A 10,391-nucleotide genomic window follows, 5' to 3' on the forward strand; every position below is an offset into this window, starting at 1 on the left:
ACAATGCCTGGCTGTAGGAGGGACCACAGGCTGAGATCACCTGACCCCCACACAAGAACAGACCATTCGGGGGCTGGAGAGATGGCTCAGTGGTGAAGAGCATTGCCTGCTCTTCCAAAGGCCCTGAGTTCAATTCCCGGCAACCACATGGTGGCTCACAACCATCTGTAATGAGGTTTGGTGCCCTCTTCTGGCCTGCAGACATACACACAGACAGAATATTGTATTCATAATAAATAAATATTAAAAAAAAAAAAAAGAACAGACCAGTCAAGGGAAATGCCTGGCATTCCAACTGCTGTAGATAGAAACATCTACCAGGGCACATTCACCAGGGCACCCCTAGACAAATGTCAGCCAATCAGGGGTCTTAAAACCTCAAAAACCCCTCACCCCCACCTTTACTACTATAACACCCTATTCTAATTGAGCTCAGGGCTCTCCAGTATATTCCAATACATTGGACATGCGGAGGGACTGAGTTTGCAAACTTGATTAAAATAAAGGCTCTTTGCTTTTAAATACGGGACTCTTGGTTTACTGGTTGGCTTTTGTGGGGCTTCGCGGATTTGGGCATAACATAGTCACAGCAGGACTAGTACTCCTAGGCGATCTGTGCCAGGGCCAGCGGCTGTGGCAACAGCTCTGCTCAGACTCCTGGCTGACTCTGGAGTCCAGTAGTGGATTTTGCTGCCTATGGAGTCATGAGGCAGCCTTGACACCAGTCTGAAACTTTCCCACCCATAAGTGCGGTCCTCAGAATGCTTGCCATAGGGAACTTGACTCCCACCTCGTAGCCAGAGTTGAGACACTCACCCAGCATCTTCCAGGCTAAGTCAGGGTTCAGATGCGAGTTAACCTCCACACTCTAACCTGGCACCTTGAACACCAGGTGGCTGGCATTTACATCCCAAAGGGCCTCCATCCCTCACACTCACCCCCCCACACACACACAGCACAATGCAGGTCCTGTCATCCTTCAGGGCCCTCAGCACAGATCTTACCAGTTTCCTCTTGAGTCCTCCGCAGCCATTGTTTCCCATCTGTGGGACCTCAGGCACTCCCTTTCACTGCTGTGCCCATGGGTCAGACAGAATTCTCCCTGTTGACCTCATGGCTTGATCTCTTCCCATCTTTGAGGTTTTCAGCTTAAATGTCACTTCCCCCAGGAATGTAAAATTGGGGATGGCTTTGGAAAACTGATTGTATTTTGCTATTTGTTTTGGCATTTTTGTTTTTTTTGGTTTTTGCTTTTGCTTTTGTTTTGAAGGACAGTCGTAACACAATAAAAACCCAGAGACAAAAATTTGGGTTTAACCTGAAAGTCAGAAAAGCAAAACAGCCAGTCACTGGCTTTTACCTCTACCTCAGTCTGAAATGGCGATCCTGCCTCCAAGAATCTCAAAATGAGACTGAGCCTAAGAGCTGTCTCCTCGCATCTTATACTCCTCTCTAGGGCTGGGATTAAAGGCGTGCACCACTATCACCCAGTTCCTATGGCAAACTAGTGTGGCTACTGGGATTGAAGGTGTGTGTCGCCACTTCCTGGTCTGTAATGTTGATCATTGTGGCTGTCTTACTCTCCAAACTTCAGGCAAGCTTTATTTATTAAAATACAAATGAAATATCATATTTCCCCTTTCGTCTAGTATTAAAAGGGGAAAGACTATAACTAATATAAGAAAAACTATAAAGTACAATAATTATATTCAATATATACAGGCAATAAATGCATTAACAATATCTAGTCTATTTGCGTTTGATAAATTCAGAGAAAATACTCCATATCTATCCTACCTTGGTGAATCCAAAGTCTTATACCTAATTTATTTTTTATCATCACTTGCTTTCTGCATCTGGCAAACTATAACTATAAAGTCTTCAACTCCCTCAGAGACCTGAGAAGGAAATATTAACTAAGTAAGCAGGAAATACAAGCAAGAGACTTCCAAAAACTCTGAGAAATGACAGAAACAGCTGTCTGCCTGGACAGTCATTCAGGGTTCTTCTAAACATTGCGACTTCCATCTTCAGCCTACAGGCCTATCATATCTGACACACTTTCTGTGAAGGCAGACTATTCTGAAGGGCTGTCCGTCCTTGTCTTGACAGTGTTTGGCAGTCACTTTCTTCTGTGTCCTGTTTGTCTAGTTAGGACAGCATACTGTCAGCAGTTGAAGGACATTTTCTTGCCCAATGGCTTACTTTTGCCGCAAAGAAAGTAAACTCCATGTGGAGTTTGTTTGATGTCATTATCTTCTCTAAAGTAGATTGGTGCTGCCAGGAACAGACATGTCTCCCTGACATAAAAAAGAAGAACCTAGGTTATTAAAACATTTTAAATGCCATATTCTGTAGATCTCTGAAGTGTTTGAAGATGACCCGTCTATATCTAAAATATATCTGACTTTGAAAACATACCTTATTTGACTATAAGTTCAGATATAATAATAGATGACTAACTACTAACTCTGTGTTATTATCTTATGCAGTTGGTAATAATTTCAAGAACTAGAAATTTGCATTACATTGTTAAATGAGTTATGTAGGTACAATACCTTGAACAAGAGTAAATATATATATATATATATATGTATAGTATGTTGTAACAAAATTAATCTCAAATTTGTATAATATACAAAATTTGCATACATATACAAAAGTTCAATCTAATGTAAAACATTTAAAACTAACAGTTGCTTTTTAAAAGTAGATTCAATAATTTACCTTTTTATCTTAATATATCTTCCCATTTTTCTTTTCAGAGTAGGTTCAATAATCTACCCTTTTATCATATCATATCTATATCCCTCCTTTTTTAAAAAAACATAAACCTTGATAATTTCATTTATTTAGCTTTTTTCCTGACCATTACCATTACTTGTAACCAACCCCTCTAAACAATGACAAATACCTATAATCCATATTTTTTGGGAATGTGGGTATAGTTTTCTAGGCTACTTCCTGCTGGTTGGGGGTGCTGATAATCTTATGGGGATCCAAAGAAAATTTAGGATTGTGGTCAAGTCCTGACTGGAGTATTCTTTGAGGCTTGATCATCTCAGCCAGCAGCCTTGAAGCTGTTCTGGATGCAGAACTCAGAAGAAACTGCAACAGAGGTGCTCTGAGACGTTGGTGAATCTGAGCCATCTGTTCTCATTGAAAATTTTTCTGGGGGTCTTCCTTGATCAAAACCTATCCACAGAATGAATTTCTGTCCACAGAATTGAATCCACAGCCTCTCATTTCCTGTGGAAATAAAAGCAAAACCTATTTTCCAAAGTAATGTCTCTTTTGACTTAAATTTTGAAGTCAAGGCATTTTCAAAATATATAGGTTGGATTAATCCAGCAGCACTTAGAAGCCAATGTCTTTTAGGAGCTGTTGCTCCTTCCTCAGCAGCCAAACAATTGAAACACAACACAATAGCATACAGTATCCAGATTCTCTGTGTATTTTTCATCTTTATGTAGCTTTTTAAAAATTCTATTTTTAGTTTTAATTTTTGTTTTTTTGAGACAGGGCTTCTCTGTGTGTCTTTGGCTGTCCTGGATCTCATTCTGTAGATCCAACTGGCCTCAAACTTAGAGATCCACATGCCTCTGCCTCTCATGTGCTGAGATTAAAGACAAGCGCCCTCAGTGAGGACTAGGGTGCTCAGTCTAGATGGTGGTGGTCGACTGCATCCAGCTTTGGCTGTGCCAGGATCGTGGAGCCTCAGCCTCACAAGAGCAGCACCTCAAAGGTATCAGTAACCGATGAGCAGTTGGCCTGATGAGATTTCATCAAGATAATCTTCAGATACTTTTAGTGTTTACCAAGGAAGATAACCAGTGTAATAGATTCTACAGGACATGTGAAAAAGTCGTGTTTAGGCACACAGTCACCGAGAAGGTACAGGCTGTCCTTACCTATTTCCTGGACGAACTCCATGATATCATCAGAGACCATAGAAATCCTTGACAACTGGATGCACTGTGCAGGTCTAGCAGGTCATCAAAACTCCCACAAGGCACAGTTATTGATGGTGTAGTACGCAGCGGGGGACAAAGTGGAGGTGTCTTTAGTGCTCTTTATTGCTGCTGGCTTCACAAGGAGGCATAGAGAAAACCCCAGCATCGTGGCCTGCGGCAATGAACCGCTCCAGTTGGCGTTTGGAGAGGTGTGGTCGGTATTCACTGCGTTACAGAAAAGTCAAGAAGCAATTGGAGTTACATGTGAAGACCACACTCTACAGTATGCGTTATCGGTCAGGTGAACTGAGGTTGTGGGTGTGAACTTGAACCCCCGATCCTCCTGCCTTCCTTCACCAGGTGCTGGGAGCATAGGGGTGTGTCATCCGCCCAGCTAGGTGGTCATTTTAAAAACAGTTAAAACATTTCATTCCTGGGCATTGATCCCAGAGGGGTGGTGAATACACAGTCCACCCTGCATGCTCATTGGACAACAGGTCATGTCCATCAGACACTGAAGTACTTCCCCCTCTTGGGCTACTATACCCAGTGCCACGAGGAAGCTGTTGTCTAGACCCACGCTTTCAGATCTTTTGGGCATCCGCCAAGGCATGGGATTGTTGGGGCCTGTAACCATTCAGATACCAAGAAGACCTCTCTCCCAGAGGTCGTGTCTCGTTCTCACCTGAGGAGCAGGAGCGGGGTTCAGACCCTTCTTCCTCACCGACACTTCTAGAACTTTTGGAATTGCACCATCCTAGTGGAAGGGGATCTCTCCGCAGGCTTTGATTTCACTTCCCTGGAAGCTAATGAGGCTTCACACCTGCTCGTGTTCTTACTGGCCGGCCATTTGGTTGCTAGAGAGCTTTCTGCTCGTTATCTTCTGTCTCTTTTGTCTTTTCTGAGTCTTGAGTCCTTTGTCAGATGGAGTCCGCTGCTAGATGTGTAATTCGCAGCTAGGCCACCTCTTCCGCACGGTGTCTTCACACTCTTGAGTCTTTCAAGCTCGCATGCTCTGAGTCCCACGGTTCACTTGGTCTTTTTTCTTCGTTGCTTGTGCCATTATTGCAGCAGAGATTCTGTCACCAGAGCTGAAGCTGTCAGCTTTATTCCTGCCACAACAAATACCTAGTACAACCGAGTTATCAAGTTTTAGAGTCGAATATGATGGTATAATTCTATAAATCCTGTACTCAGGAGGTTGAGGAGGAAGGTAAGGAATTCAAGTCTGGCCTGACTGTGCAAAAACGTCTCAAAGAAATGTTTTAAGCCTACACTACAGAGGCTGGAACCTCTGGGTGGGCTCATTGGCTTTAGACCTCTGTTGGGATGGACAGCTCATAATAGTGGGAGCATGTGTGTAAAACAATTCCCCCTGTGACCAAGATGGCTGCACACCTCCAGGGCTGGTGGCAAGCTGGGGACCAAGCTTTTAACACATTGGCCTTTGCGGAACCTTCCAGATCGGAGCAGCAGACAACACGGAGACTTCCCTTGTTTTCTTCAGGGTTTTCTAGCTTCAGCTCTGGTGTCTTCTTTGTTTGCTCCCTTCCCCTGCCTCCCTGCCCCCTCCCCCCACTTAACCAGGCTGGCTCAGGTTTGGTGAGTGCCCTAGTCCCTAGTATGCGAGTACACCATACCCACTGCCTGACTGAAGCGGCATATTTTGTGTATGGCCTGAATCACTGTCAGCTGTCCCGGTTTTTTCCCTTTTCGGGAGCGAGACAAGCAGGTTCAATTTTCCTCACGTCTGTCTCTTCCAATCTTTGTGCAGGAGACGCTCTCCGGCTGGGAAGGCAGGCTGCCAGTGTGCAATAGCTAGAGCCTGGACTGTCTTCTCACCGTGTGGCTTGGGACAGTAGGCTGAGACTCAGTTTCTCCTCAAGGGTAAGACAACAACGTGGGTGGATGGCCCCCAGGCCTCCGCGTAATCCTCAGGCCACCCTGAATTCTCTTCCCGGGGAATCTTGGACAATGATGTCCTTATTTCACCAGCCACCCGCCAGCAGATGCATGCACGCACCCATGAGCGATCGCACACTCACCCTTCATGCATACAGCTATGAGTCATTCAGCCTCAGGTTCCTGATTCAGCCGTTTAGCTCTGCGGCCCCAGACACTTGGATTTCATTCCCTGGCAAAAGATATTTTTGGGACCAACATAGGGTTGCCAATGTTTTATTTTATCAAATAGGACATTCAGAATAGCAAGCCCGACCACCTGTTACAAACGCTGAGTCACTGGAGAAAGACTGATGAAGGACAGCTCACTACTCCTTAGTTGGGGAAGAGTGGACAACTTCTCTTCTTACTATGCTCAGAAACGGCTGCTGCCTCTCTTGATAAAACACAAATTTCAGGAAAAGCAACCTCAGGGGGCCTCACAGGAATGGTGGCCTTTTGAGGGGTGAGGAGTAGGCAGACTGTGGGGGAAGGGTGGAGTTTGCCTCAGCTGGCATGACCTGTGTCCCAGGTGGTAGCATCTCAGCAGCCTCCCCCACCTCTGTGTTTCCTCAAACAAAAGTATTGGGAATCTCACCGCTGCACCCCTACCCCACCCCCAGCCTTGTAGTTGAGTCTTCTCAGGCCTTCCAGCTGCTCCCTTACTCTGCACCCCAAGGCTGTGAGGAATACTGAGTCCACTTTCAGTGTGTGCCTCAAGTCACAAAGTCCGTTTGGGTCACAGGACACTTGGCATTGGTGGCTCAGTCTGGCTGGACTGTCAAGAGCTGCATTTAAAGAGAGAAGCCCACTTTCCACCACCCAGGCTCCCAGTCTTGGCATGCCCTGTGCTACTCTTCCTTTAAGACTCCCGTGCCACTAGAGGAAACCAATCAGGAGGCAGAGGGAGGAACTGCTAGGGAGTGTGACCACTAACTGTGCCAACAGTGTGGAGGAAACATCACAGAACTAGAGACTTAAGTCCACTTAAAGGGACGCTGTTGCCGTTGGGCTGTTGCAGTGTTCAGAGGCCCGGAACTGACCAGACCCTCAAATGGCTGCTGGTCTACACAACGTCAGATTTTGCTCAGAAAGATGAGTGATTTAGCTGACTAATTGGGCTTTTCTTTGCATTTTAAATCATGCTCTTTTGCTAAACTAATGGACCCCCTATTTATAGATGACTCCAACACAAAGTGACTACTAATTACCACAATTAATATCACGTTAAGGGCTTGCCAGCCAACTTCACAGCAACTCCTGTCGCCTACTCATTTTCAATTAAGGCACACTGACGGGGAATACTGGTTATTAACAGTGGGCCCTAGGGTGTAATTACTGCTCACAAGGTCATTAAGCTGCTCCCCTACAGGGTTGGCCCATGGTGCCTGGGGGTTGGGGGCTGGGATCTATGTCCTATCTGGAGGCTAGGAAGGCTCAGAACCCCAGGCTGCCCACAGATGGTGAGCTTGACCCCAAGCTGCTGGGGGGGAAGACAGCTGAAGTTAGGGTGCTCAGGGGCAGAAAGAAGCAGCTGAGGGGCTGAGGGGGGTGGCCCTTCCTTCAAAACAGCTAATGTGGCAAAGACAGGGAAGCTGACAAGCCCACAGCCTCTCTCTGGCAGCATCAGCAGGTGGAGGCTCCTCTGGGACGGGCCTGGTTGTCATAGTAGGGCCTCTGCGATGAGACTCTGACAAGAGACGGACAGCCGCACAGAACAGAAGTCCTTGGTCTAGGCTCCCTCTGCTCCCAGCCTCGGCTTCACAGGGCTCCTCATCAGGCAGCATCTCAGGGCCGCACCTCAAGGGGCACTGGCTTCTGAAGAGCTAGAGAGCTGGGGGGAGGCCCCTTGGAATTCTAGGGGACACCTGGGTAGCTATCGGGCCTGGGCGTTAGGTAGAAACTAAGGCCAAAGTTGTGGGAGACGAATATTTGTACCAGTACAGTACAAGCCAAAGACTGGCTTACTATTCAGATGGATGGGGACACTGAGTGTCAGAGCTCAGGCTAGACCCGAAAAGACCGAGGAGAAAAGACCAAATCCACGACTGTCCAATTAGAGCAAGCTGTGATTTGGGGTGCACCCAGGACTGGCCAGCCGACTGCCTCACCCTACGTCGGGGTCTGAGAGAGCAGCTCATGCTGGCCTCTTGAGGGTCATTTCTATGGAGAGGTAAGGTACTCACAGGGGCGAGAGAGTCGGCTATTAGAAAAATACAATGAAAGAGAAGGACCAAGAGCGTGAGGATGTACACCATATGAATGGAGTCGCAGTTCAGCGTGGGTTGAAAAATGTTTTGCGCTTTACATCTAAGAAACAGGAACTTCTTAATTACAAATAGAAACCCTAACCTGCAAGGTATCCTGTCCCCCCTTTGACCTCACTCGCTCCTGCAGGGGCTACACAGCTGCGCAGACGCAGAGTTGAGCAGGGGAGGCAAGGACATTGTGCAGGGCTGGCAGCCACACGGCAAGTCCTTTGTACGACAGGTATAGGAATATTTTTCAAGTTGGTCAGAGTTGGCGAAGTTCTGAAAAAAATTCCCCCTCCCTCCCACCCTCCTTTTTGTTTTGCTTTGTTTCATTTTGTCTTAGGACAGTGTTTCTCTTGTTCTTTGACCCTTGCAAGTTTGTTCAGCCAACTCCTGGGCAGTCACGCTCCTTTGCAGTCACGACTCAGAGACAGCAGGGTTAAGACAAGGAAAGTCGTTGTGATCAGAAGTGTTCTGCACTGTCCCCTTCAGTGTTCCCACCCTGACCCCCTGCTCCTGCTGTCACCCCACACTCTGGGGAGGCCCTGCCTGCCATTCCCTGCACCTCCAAGTACTCACCTGGACCCTTGGCATCCTAGCCCTTTCTATGGCCTCTAGTGACTTTGGTTTCCATAGGCCGCCTACAGGACATCAACACAGCAAGCAGGAGGGAGAGACATATCTCTGTATCAGGACAAATTTGTCTGCAAACACCTCCTCCAAAAAACCCCCAAAAGAATAAAAGCTGTACAAAATAGTGTCTTCTTCCCTTCCCTGTAGCATAGGGAAGTCCAGCGCTGGCCTTGGGGGGTCACGGACCCATGGCCCTTTGCCCAGTATGTGACTTCTACCTCCTGGTCCGAGATGGTAGCCGTCACTCTCTACCTGCAGCTGAGGAGATGGTGGCCGTCACTCTCTACCTGCAGCTGAGGAGATGGTGGCCGTCACTCTCTACCTGCAGCTGAGGAGATGGTGGCCGTCACTCTCTACCTGCAGCTGAGGAGATGGTAGCCGTCACTCTACCTACAGCTGAGGAGGACAGGGCGGAGGAACCTGAGGGCCAGCAAGCACTTGCCAAGGCCCAGGTAGGTTCCCTACTACTGGCAGCCCAGCCAGAAGTACCAAGCGCCTGGTGGGCTTGGCTCTAATCTCCTTTTACCTGACAGCCACTACCCCAGGTTCAGGATGGCTTCCCTTGCTTCCAATGCCAGCAGTGGTCCCAAGAAGGCAGCGTAAATTAGCAGAGCACCCTGGCAGGCCTTGGCCAGGGCAGCCAGGGAGCACTACAGAGAATTGCCTTGTTGCTACCACCTAGGGAAGGGCACTGTCCAGGGAAATACGAAAATCTCCGACAACAACGCCAGTGAGTCAAGTAAAATACGAAAATCTTCGACAAGCCAGTGAGCCAAGTCTTTGTGGGAGCCAGGGGTTCCTCGCTCTGGCCCAGGAGTCAGGGATGGGGGCAGGATAGGATTTGCATAATCCTACAGGTAGAATTTAGGTTCACTTCTCAGCACTCCGACTACTGATCTAGTCTTTCTGCTTCTGTGCTTTTAATTTCCTTCAGCAGGTCCTGAAACCAGGGGGCAGGGGGAGGAATTCATTATAGTCTTAGGATCCGAGACTTGGGAGAGGCAGGACACCCACAGTCTGCTCCCTACCAGCAGGTCAGGACCTACCCCCTCTTGGAAGCTGGGATCTTTGGCCCATCACACAGAAATACGTGACTGAGGACACCTTTATCTATAGGATTGCTCTGTGGGTGGGAACGGGCACAGGGAGTCAGGGAGCCTCAAGGAGAAGAGGAGGGAGTGAGCAGTAAGGCGTGTCAGATCCACAGAATGATGCCAAGGGGGACACAGGTGATCACCACGCCTGGGGATTTGCAGAAAGGTTGGAAACAGGGTTGTACCAGGAGCTCAGAGCTGGGTAGGAAGTCCAGGGTGGAATGGTAGGTTAAAGATCACGGTCCCTTTGGCTGAGCCCACAGGCAGTGCTCACTTTTTATTGAGCACTTACTATGTAGCAGGCCTCAGGTTCAGGATAGAAAATGTTACATCCATTTATAACTCCACAAAGATCCCACGCGAGACATGCTGCTTTGGTCTGAATATGGACAGTGTTAAAGGCTGGGAACTCAGGATGGCAACATGGGGGGAGGGTACCATCTGACCTTTAGGAATTGGGCCTGCGGGAGTAGCTAAATGTGGCTTAGGGGTACACCCTCACAGGGGGGGAGTCAGGC

General features: G+C 47.8%; 1 long non-coding RNA gene across 2 annotated transcripts; it reads right to left on the reverse strand.

Annotated features, from left to right (window-relative positions):
* Positions 1 to 1,312: 1,312 nt before the first annotated feature.
* Positions 1,313 to 8,417, reverse strand: LOC125411249 (uncharacterized). 2 transcript variants are annotated; one of them, XR_007235283.3, is made up of 3 exons: positions 4,639 to 8,417; positions 3,912 to 4,178; positions 1,313 to 2,300 (listed from the first exon to the last, which is right to left on the reverse strand). It is a non-coding gene; the product is annotated as an uncharacterized LOC125411249 (long non-coding RNA). The 2 variants fall into 2 exon arrangements; XR_007235282.3 differs by having other exon boundaries at positions 1,313 to 3,249.
* Positions 8,418 to 10,391: the final 1,974 nt, after the last annotated feature.

The sequence above is a fragment of the Myodes glareolus genome, chromosome 18 (genome assembly GCF_982192425.1).
Source record: "Myodes glareolus chromosome 18, mMyoGla1.1, whole genome shotgun sequence".
Lineage (NCBI taxonomy): Eukaryota > Metazoa > Chordata > Mammalia > Rodentia > Cricetidae > Myodes > Myodes glareolus.